Below are 11,664 nucleotides of genomic sequence, written 5' to 3' on the forward strand. Positions count from 1 at the left end.
GGATTTTAGAGATTTCAAAGAATTACATTATTTAATAGGACGCTTAAATGAAATGGGTGAGGAGTGAGCCTGTACATTTAAAATATGAAGGGAGGTTTTTGCAAAGGTGAAAGTGCAATTAGGTTTAAGTACTTGCCATAAAACAAAGATGTTTAGAAATTCGAGGTTGATGTTGAGCAAACGTGGCCCATGTGTAAAATGTTAGTGTGTTTGGAATCTATGTTTTGTACTTAATTTGTTTGAAAAACCAAGAAAAGTAATAATGAATCCGTTTATTGACACTTAGGTGCTATTAAGCACCACATCAGCAAAATAGTAAATAAATTCCAATCTAACCAAATTTCCCTTCTATCAGGGCAGAGTCCATGCGCACACCGTTCGCGCATCATGAGGATGTGCCATGCATTCTTTCTCTATACATGTGCTTGAGACATGCAAAATAGATTAAATGCCCGTTAGCTTCTATTTGTTCCATTCCACTTCATGCTCCTCTCTCGTCAGACACACTGAACCGAACTAGGCCTGTTTACTCTCACTCTCTCCCCCTCCAATTGGCAACGACCAACAGCCATCATTGGCAACGGGAGAAAAACCCAAGTAGAACAATGATTTTTGGAGGAATCCTGCTTCATAAAGTAAGAAAGATGGAGACCCAAGTGGAATTCTCTTCCTTTACATGTCAAGAAAAGGTATATTCATCTATGCCAATGAGGAAGTTAACATGAAATACCTTTTCATCCATGTGAAGAGATCCAAGTGGGGTTCTCTTTCCAGTTCATTAACATGAAAAACCTATACTAATGAAGGGGAGGCAGAGTTGGTATGAAAAATACCAACAATGGAACGAAACAAAGCGATCGAGATCCAAACTCTTTCTCGATTCTCAATATCACAGAACTGTTAAAAGCAGAGCGCATAACTTGAAAGCTAGCGAATTCAGCAACTTTGGCCAAGCCCTCAAACTCTTTCTCGATTCTCTCTTCTTTTCCTCCAGGATTATGTGCCAACATAATATTGTCAAGTTGGAAGACACCGTTAGCAGCGAGATTAGTGTCTGGTAATGCTTCATAGCAATTCCTCAAAATTTTCAAGCAGTGTGCATCGCTCCAATCATGACATATCCATATAGAAGAATATTATATTTAAACACACAAATAAAGGAGAGAAAGCAGGAGAGAGTTTAATTGTTCAGATAGATGAGGTATACATGACTATAAATTAACTGTATATATATAAGGATGAACGGAAAATAAAAAAAATAAAAAAAATTATTATTACTTTCATGAAATGACATCCCCCTTAGGTACGCTGATAAACATGTCTCCTCCCATGATCTCCACACCTGTAAATAGCAATAGCAGAGAGCTAATTAACAACCCAGTCCAGTCCTAATTAATTAAACTGGGTGTGACGCTAGCTGACTAGTAGATAGCAGAAGTTGATACAAAGGATTGAGGTAGGTTAATTGCTTACGAGGATAGGAGGGTGTGTCTTGTATGACGTGAGGGAGATCAAAGTTAATGGCATTGATACAAGGGTATTTGGAAGTGATAATACTGAACGTGGCTCCAGTTCCACCACTGAGTTGAGACTCAAGAATTTCTTCATGGCCGGTAATGGTAGAGTGGTGTGACATTCCTGATCGAGGGCGATTTGACACGACTCCTGGACAAGGTGATGCATGGATATGATTCAGTACAAGCAACAATTCAGCATAACAGCTTGACTCCGACTAAGTAATGAGTTCGCATGACAATTCGCTACATTACAGCTTGCCACAGGATGAGCTCGAGGACCCCCAATGTACTAAAAGGGAATACTCCAAGATAAGTCTATCCCAGCTCGCTCCAATACTTAAGCAAGAAGACTGCCCTAAAGGCAACCTCAGGCGGAATCACCTTGGGACATATCCAGGGGCTCCCTACAAGGCAGCTTGCTATGAGATAGCTCGCTACAAAGCAGCTCGCTACTAAGCGACGCGATGTTTTCAGGAAACTTTTATCTGGCAAGACCGTACCCATCAGACTGGGTCACGTTTCCTGACTGATGGCGCAGTCCCTACCAGTCCGACAGGCTGCACCCACGTCTCTCACAGGTGGTGGCGTGTCTGTCTTTTCTGGGACGTGTCACTCATCCGATTGAGTAGTACTCTGCAACGGTTACCTACATAGCCCTGGAAAATAATGGCTGTGACAGAGGTCTAGTGGAGGTTACACCCAATTTGACAAGAACGCCCATATTTAAGAGCCCCATGATCGAAGGAGAAAGGTATCTTGTATCTTGTATCTTGTATCTTGCATCTTGCACCTTGAGTAAATCTCGAGTATTCATTGATCTAGCGCTACCCGCACTCTTAGCTCTTTTCTACATTCCTCACATGTTATAATTTGAGCATCGGAGTATTCCCACCGGATAAGTTCCCCAGGAATTCTTCATCGTTTTCTTCTTAGGTACAATCCGTCGCCAGCTAGGAGCCAATCAGTTGCCAACTAGGAGTGCCTGGATTGTGCAACATCATTTGATGTCATCTGTGGGAATACGCTTCAAAAAGCCTTCCTCTAATTTCTGCAATTCTCTCAAAAAACTCAGCACTCATGGCTTCCTCTAGTAATGTCGGACACGGTACCGACCAGAACACTCCAGGGGAACAACCCCAGCTCCCAATTGTCTGCATTGGACAATTCACTGTCCCCCTCTCTGTGGACGGAATTCCCAGCTTGAACGCGCCTCACACAGTGGCACCTATGAACAGTCCACTCCTTTCATGGTCAGAGCAACCTTTATTGAACCTTCCGTTGTTCCCCTAGTGAGCAACCAAAACCAACTTGAAGACTTAGTGCAGTTCATGCGAGCCATGCAGGCTCAAATGCAACAGTTCCAGTAGTTTCAACTCTACCAGCAGCAAGTGTTGCATCAAGTTTCTCAATACCAGTACTAACAGCAGTTCCCTTCACTGCCTCAAGCCCAGCAGCCGCTTCCCCCTCGGCATCCGACCTCAAAGCAGGCCAAGCCCTCCTACCGGAGCGAACATCCTCACTGGGGAGAGACCTCTCAAACCCAGAATCCTTCCAAAAGCCAAGCCTCGTCTCACGACAGGAAGGAGAGACCAGTCACCCCTGCCTCGCAGCCCGCGGGCAGGTCGGGGGCCTCCCAACCGGTCAGGCTCGCATCACCCTAGCACTCTCAGTTTGAGCTCCCGTTCGCAGAAAACCAGTTCGAGGTCCTAGTCGCCGATTACAGGTAGGGCCCTTTGATTCACAGTTCTCATCAGCAATCCGAGCCCATCGAGCTCAGTAACACTGAAACTAGTAGCACCAACACCGAGCTGACGAAGCAGCAACGGAGGCGCCAACGAGCTCGCCGAACCACCACCCACGTCCTGTCGGAGCTCAAGGGTAAGGAGGAGGTAAGCTCAGATGAAGTGAAAGCTACTCCTCTCATATTAGTCCCTTCCCCTCTGTCATCAGAACTTCATGCGGTCCCTATGCCGAAAGATTTCAAGCTCCCTCCCCTAGATAAGTACAATGGGTCCTTCGATCCGAATGACCATGTGGATGCCTTCCAGTCCTAGATGCACCTGGCAAGGGCCAATGAATCCTGTATGTGTGTGGCTTTCTCTACCATCTTTAAAGGGGTGGCCCACACATGATACCAAAGCCTTGCACCCGGATCGATAAGAAGCTAGGCGCAATTCATGCAAATCTTCACCTCCCACTTTGTCACCAGCAAGAGGTGCCCAAGAACTCAAGAGAGCCTCCTTGGTATAGTCTAGAAGGAAGGGGAGTCCATCCGGAATTATATCAACTGGTTCAATGACACTTGTTTGTAAATACCCAATCTAGACCCCGTAGTTCGTCTCACCGCGGCCAAGCGAGGCATTACTCATAAAGAATTCAAGTGGCATGTGGTAGTTAACCAGCCCAAGACTGTGACCGAGTTCCTCAAGCTCGTAGATCAGTTTATAGGGACCGAGGAGGAAATCAACCAGAAGAGTGCAAGCATGCCCGAAAAGAGAAACAGGGAAGGCGAGTCCTCAATTCAAAGGGACGGTAAAAAAAAAAAGACCCAGCTCGGAGGCAATGCCGAGACAACCCTTCCAAGCTCCAGCAGTAGAAAGAACAGACTATACGCCCCTAAACGCGAAGCGGGCCGAGATCCTTATGGCGATCGAGGACGCCCCCCATATGCGAAGTGGCCACCTCGGTTGAAAGCTGATCCTAGTGTAAGGAATAAAAATTTGTATTGTAGTTCCCATAAAGATCACAGTCATAGCACCAAAAATTGTAAAAACCTCCGCGATGAGATAGAGGAGCTCATCTGTCACGGATACTTGAAAAATTTTGTACACAATAATAATAATAATAATAATAATAATAATAATAATAATAAAGCAAGTCGGCAGGGAGAGCAGAGTAGAGATTCTCCCAAATCCAGCAGGCAAGCGGAACAAACGCAGAAACAGCCCCCTGAAGAGAGACCAGTTCGGGGGACCATCCACGTGATTGTCGGATGTTCAATTGTAGCAGACTGCACCTCAGCCGCAGCTCGAACATCTACTCGCGAGGCCACCAGGGAAGAACAGAACCCCCTAAAGCGGCCAAGGGTGGAAGACCCGATCTTCTTCACAGAGGATGACGCGCACGGGATCCACTACCCCCATGATGACGCACTCATCATTAAGGTAAAGATCAACGACTTTGAGGTTAGGCGTGTCCTCGTTGACTCGGGCAGCTCAGCAGATATTCTCTTCAAAGCAGCCTTCAACCAACTTCAACTCCAAGAGAGCGACCTGAAGCCCACGAACACTCCTTTTGTAGGCTTTAGCAGAGATGAAGTCAGGCCCCTGGGAAGGATTACAGTACCTGTAGAAGTTTGCACTAGGCCTAGCATAGTGAGGCTCAACACGACTTCTTACTAGTCGCAACCCCCTCCCCGTACAATGCCATAGTAGGTCGGCCGATCACCCATGCCCTATGAGTTGTGGTCTCCACTTACTACTTGGCCATGAAGTTCCCCACGGACTTTGGAATCGGGATAGGGCGAGGTGACCAGCTTGAGTCTCGCAAATGCTACGTCGCCGCCTTCAAAGGGAAAGCCAAGGTGGCCGACGACCTCGAGCTAGAGCGACCTACGGAGCAGTACGAGGAGCGAATTGCGCCCACGGAAGAGACCGTCTCCATCCCGACATCGACAGAGGACCCAACCCGGACACTTCAGATCAGCGCTTCCATTGAGGGGCCTCTGCGATCTAAACTGTTAGGCCCATTAGACAGAAGAAACGCAACCTAGCCTCAGAGCAATGGAGGGCAGTCGATGAGGAGGATGGGAAGCTCCTCGCAGCCGATTTTATCAAGGAAGTCCACTACCCAAGCTTAGTGGCCAACCCCATTCTGGTAAAAAAGGCTAACAGTAAATGGCGCATGTGCGTCGAGTACACCGACCTGAACCGAGCTTGCCCAAATGACTGCTTCCCAGTCCCCAAAATTGACCGTCTAATGGATGCGACCTCAGGGCAAGAGTTGTTGGGTTTTCTAGACGCCTATTCGGGATACAACCAGATCAGGATGGACCCAACCGATGAAGAAAAGACCACCTTCATAACCGAGCTTGACCTGTATTGCTACAAGGTCATGCCCTTTGGGCTAAAAAATGCTGGGGCAACCTTTCAAAGACTTGTAAATAAATTGTTTGAGTCATTGATTGGCCGAAAAATAGAATGTTATGTATACGGCATGATCATCAAACCCCAGCTTTCACATGATTTAATACAAGACTTGCATTTAGTTTTTGAAATTCTACGTAGATTTAACATGAAATTAAACCCGAATAAGTGTTGCCTTATGTGCCATCTCGGGTATATTCCTGAGATACATCGTTAACCGGCGCAGCATTGATGCTAACTCGAATAAAATAAAGGCCATCCTAAACATGAGACCACCCCGAAAAATGAAAGAGATTTAGAGGCTGAATGGCGGAATAGCTGCTCTGGGTCGCTTCATGTCCAAGTCAGCAAACCGCTGACTACCTTTCTTCAAAGCAATTAAAAGCAAAACGTTTGAGTGGACCGAAGAATGCTAGCTTGCGTTTGATGAGCTCAAAAAAGTACCTCGCCAGTATACCGGTCTTAACCCAGCCCGAGGAGGGCGATGTTTTAGAGTTATAGCTCTCGGCAAGTGACAAAATGGTCAGCTCGGTACTGATAAAAGAGGTAGATCAGGTCCAACAACCTATCTACTATGTTAGTAAAGTGTTGCAGGGAGCAGAGGCAAGATATCCAAAGATAGAAAAGTTGGCCAATGCATAGGTCATTGCAGCCCGGAACCTCCGTCCATACTTCCAAGCTCACAGTGTCATCGTCCTCACCAACAAACCTCTGAGGCAAATTCTACTCAAGCCCGAGGTCTCCGATAGACTGACGAAGTGTGCTGTTGAGCTCAACGAGTACGACCTCTAATACAAGCCGCGAATTGCCATTAAGGCCCAAGCCTTATCAAACTTCGTTGCAGAATGCACTTTCAGCTCCAAAGTCCCTAGGCCAGTTGAGCACGAGGCCCCTAGTTCGGGCGAGCCCAAAGCTCCCGGGTCGGTTGAGTTTGAGCACCGTGAGGTAGCATCCAGTGTGGCATCTCTCCCAGTTAGGCCAAACACGAACAAGGATGAGGAGCCCTGGATCCTTCACGTAGATGGCTCCTCAAACTAGTAGGGCAATGGAGCTAGAATCGTTCTATATGGCCCAAGCGGCACAAAACTGGAGTATGCACTACGCTTCGAGTTCGCGACATCCAAAAATGAAGTAGAGTATGAGGCATTAATAGCTGGGCTAGCTCTAGCCAAAGAAGTGAAAGCCAAGCATATTGTCATCTGCAGTGATTCCCAGCTTGTGGTCAATCAAGTCATAGGCGAATACGGAGCTCGCGAACCAACTATGATTGCCTACTTAGCCAAAGTAACAGGGGCTCTGCTCAACTTCCAGTCACACTTCATAAGCAAATCCCAAGGTCGGAGAACACTGAGGCCGATGCCCTGTCCCGATTAGCCAGCACTAGCGATAATATCATGAGAACCGTGTACATAGAGAACCTGCCTCGGCCTAGCATTCTTGGGGGGGCAAAGGAGGTCGCTCCTGTCGTTCAAGCAAAGTCAAGCTGGATTGATCCGCTCATGAGCTTCCTACTACACGGGACCCTTTCTGCAGACCGCAATGCTTCCAGAAGGGTAGAGCTTCAGGCGGCCAAATACGTCATGATAGACAAACGGTTGTACCAAAGATCTTACACACTCTCCTATCTGTGCTGCTTGCGACCTTCCAAAGCCGAGCTTGTGCTCCACGTCACTCATGAGGGCCTGTGCAGTGGACACTTGGGGGGCAGGGCCCTCGCCCAATAAGCGCTAGGATAGGGGTACTACTGGCCAACAATGAAAACAGATGCTATTGAGCTTGTCAGAAATTGTGACAAGTGTCAAAAGTATGCCAATATCCACCATCAGCCCGCTACCGACCTCAAGTATCTCACCATCCCATGGCCTTTCGCACAATGGGGCATCGATATACTCGGACCATTTCCACTAGTGACAGGCCAGAGGAGGTTCTTAGTGGTAGCAGTTGATTATTTCACCAAGTGGGTATAAGTTGAACCTCTCGTAACAATCACGACTCGAAACATACAGAACTTCTTTTGGAAAAATATAGTGTGCCACTTCGGGTTACCTTGAGTGCTGATTTTCGATAATGATAAGTAGTTCGAAGACATTAAATTCCAGAACTAGTGCCAAGACATGGGAATTCGACAGAACTTTACGTCGGTCGCACACCCTCAAGCAAATGGTCAAGCAGAAGTCACAAACAGAGCTATCCTCCACAGACTAAAGGCACGGTTAGACCGAGCTAAAGGATTATGGGCACACGAGCTACCCAGCCGAGATCAAACCACAGTGAAGACCGCCACAGGAGAGACCCCCTTCAACCTCACCTACGACATTGAAGCAGTCATCCCAGCCGAGATCGAAGTTCCCCCGTTACGATTAGAAGCGTACGATGACAAGACAAATGAAGACAAGCTACGCACCAACCTTGACTTGACAAAATACGGAACCTCGCATATATTAGGATAGCAACCTACCAGCAGAGAGTAGCTCGGTACTATAACGCCAAGGTCAAGAAGCGGAGCCTCCGCATCGGCGACCTGGTCCTTCATAAAGTTATGGTACCTGAGCCCAGTGTTGGCAAGCTTAGGCCTAATTGGGAAGGACCCTACCTAGTAAAACAGGTGCTCGGGGAAGGAACATATGAGCTCAAAACCCTAGAAGGGAAACAAGTACCTTGAGCATGAAATATTGTCAACTTAAGGCAATATTACCTATAACTACTGAGTAGACCACGAGTCACTCTCAGAACCTAAGGGCCAAAATGCCAAGCTAACGTAGACCTCGGCGCGATAAGACCCAGTCGCCTCTATGGCATGGGCGAACTACTGAGTAGACCACAAGTCACTAATTTATATAAAAAAAACTAGGCTTAACAACCGGAGAGAGTTCAATAGAAAACAAATAAAAAGTAGGGCCCAGCTGCCCAAGAGAGTTCATAAAAAAAAAAGAAAGAAGGAGACAAATATTTAAAACCGGGTTCTAATACCCGGGAACCACCAGAATCCATTCAGAGAAGAAAACAGAAGAGTAGCAACCGGCCTCAGGGATCCACCTCCTCCACATCCTCGTCATCCTCCGGAGAGTCAGGTTCCTCCTCTTCCACTAGGTCCACCGTCTCAAGATCCAGACCCTTCATTGTTATGTCGTCGAGGTTGAGCCCGGAGAACTTCTTTCAGACCAGGCAGTAGTAAAGTTTAAATTTGGAGCGGTAGAAGCTCGAGCAATACTCCACCTGGAGGTCATGGTACTCCTGGGAGTCCTTGAAGTCCCACACTGCCTTAGCCCACTTGGCTTCCACTATGGTGTCAAAGTTCTGAGTTTGGTCCTGAAGCGTGGACTCCAAGTCTCGAACCTGCTGGCGAAGAAGCTCCCTCTTCGCTGCCACCCTTGACTCCTCCTCCCAGTAGCAAGCACTCTCCTTAGATAGCCGGGCGATCTGTGCCTCCTGGTCCCAGACGAGCAGTTACTAGGCTTCGCTCCCCTTTCAAGCCTAAAGGGCTTCACCTTGGGCCCGATCGAGCTTGACCTGGAGCTTCTGCACGGTTGACCTCTGAGTGAGAGCATCACCGGAGTGAATGTTGGTCTAGAGGGCCATGACATGGATGGCGGATTTCACTTGCCATCAAAAGGTTAAGGTTAGAAAAGAAAAAAGAAGAAGAAGAAGGGAAAAGAAGAAAAGGTAGTCACTTACCACCATGCAGAGGAAGACGGAGACCAGCGACGAGTTGTTCCTGGAAGATCACTATCTCATCAGGACCATGCTCCCAGGGATAGTCACTGGAAGGGAGACTATAGACAAGGTCTCTAGGGAGGTTAAATTGAAGAACCAAGGCCCTAAGTCTCTCCATCGACATGGAGGGAGGAACAAAGCTATCTGGATCCCTACCCCAGGAGGTAGAAGCCGTCTCACTAGAGGCCTCTTGAGCTTCCAGAGCCTGCCCCCAAGCTCCCCCTGAGCTCGAGGGGGCGTCATCTTGATTACCGCCCCGGGGAAAGACGTGGTACGGATACCTAGACATACTGACAAAGTGATAAGACTCATCAAGGAAGAGGTGAACCGAAGAGACGGTGTGAAGTGAAGAAGAGCTCGGGCAACAAGATGAAGACACGACCTCAGAATCTGAAAGCAAGGCAAGTTAGCGTAAAAGAAATGAGGCCTGGGGCCCTCCTATTTATAGCCACTGTGCCCTCAAATCGACGGCTCAGGTTAAGACGGATCTGACGGTTCACTGTCAAGCTGATCGCACGTCTTTTGAAACTGAAACGTGACTGGCTGCACGTCTCCCATGATTAAGGTAATAACGGCTGCATGACTTCCGGAATTGAGAGCCACTTCGACATGTTTTTTGGCATTCAAAAAGTCCAAAAATCCCCTGACTTCCATGCACATATTTAATGCGATCAGTCAATCAAGTTTGAATTTTGGGTCAAATCCACCCGTCACACTCCATGAACTCCTCGCGCCAGAGTAGAACCCTTGGCCCGAGGAGTGGGGGGCAATTGATAGAGGGTGATTTGACCTGACCCCTTGAGAAGGTGACACATGGACATGATTCAGCACAAGCAACAGCTCAGCATAACAGCCTGCCTGCGACTAAGTAACGAACTCGCAGGACAACTCGCTACATTACAACTCACCACAGGATGAGCTCGAGACAGTGCGAGCTCGAGGACCCCTAATGTACTAAAAGGGAATACTCTAAGACAAGTCTATCCCAGCTCGCTCCAATACTTAAACAAGAAGACTACCCTAAAGGCAACCTCAGGCAAAATCACCATGGGGCATATTTAAGGGCTCCCTGCAAGGCAGCTCGCTACAAAGCAACTCGCTACTAAGCGACGCGACGTTTTCAGGAAACTTCTATCTGGCAAGACCGTACTCGTCAGACTGCATCACGTTTCCTGACTGACAACGCAGTCCCTACCAGTCCGGTAGGCTGCACCCATGTCTCTCGACAGGTGGTGGCGTGTCTGTCTTTTCTAGGACGTGTCACTCATCCGATTGGGTAGTATTTTGCAACGGTTACCTATGCAGCCCTGGCAAATAATGGTTGTGACAAAGGTCCAGTGGCAATTACACCCGATTTGACAAGAACGCCCATATTTAAGAACCCCATGATTGAAGGAGAAAGGTATCTTGTATCTTGTATCTTGCATCTTGCACCTTGAGTTAATCTCGAGTATTCATTGATCTAGCGCTACCCACACTCTTAGCTCTTTTCTACATTTCTCAGGTGTTCTAACTTGAACATCAGAGTATTCCCACTAGGAAAGTCCCCCGAGAATCCTTCACCATCTTCTTCTCAGGTACAGTCCATCACCAGCTAGGAGCCAATTAGCTGCTAGCTAGGAGTGCCCGGATCGCGTAGCATCAATTCCCTTATTGTTAAACACTTCCCACTCTTCTTCGATTGCTAGTGATGGCTACTGGTCGCTGCCGGTTAGAGAGGGAGAGTGAGAGTGAGAGTGAACATGTCTGGTTCGGTTTGGTGTATCCGGTGAGAGAGGAGCGGGAAGTGGAATGGAACAAGTAAAAGCTAACGATGTGTAATCCTTGTCACACGTGCGTGCATGGACTCTGCCCTAATAAAAGCTAGACTCCCCAACGATAGGTGTGCACATAAACCGAAGCTTACTTTTGCAAGTCTCTATGCGTACGGGTTCACATAATGGGGGAAATGCTAAAGTGACACCTATGTGGTAGTGCTTATTTAATAAATGCCCACGATTCCAAACACCCTCATTTTTTCATACCTCGTTGTGGTTTAGAAACCAATTAATGAGCCCATAGTCATTACATACATGCATTTTTTTTTTCTTTTTTCTAAATGGACAAATTAAGATTTGATTGGCTTCAAATTAATTAGGAAATGACTTTTGTCTCTAACAATCATTGAACTTTGTGAAAGGGTCCATTTTAATCATAAAAATGGTTATCACGTATTAATGACTATTCATATAGGTACCCTGTATTTTGGGGTAGTGGCAGACAGGTACCTTGAACTTTTAATTGCCAAA

The sequence above is a fragment of the Nelumbo lutea genome, chromosome 1 (assembly GCF_056320005.1).
Source record: "Nelumbo lutea isolate HS-2025 chromosome 1, American lotus-T2T, whole genome shotgun sequence".
In the NCBI taxonomy this organism is placed as follows: domain Eukaryota; kingdom Viridiplantae; phylum Streptophyta; class Magnoliopsida; order Proteales; family Nelumbonaceae; genus Nelumbo; species Nelumbo lutea.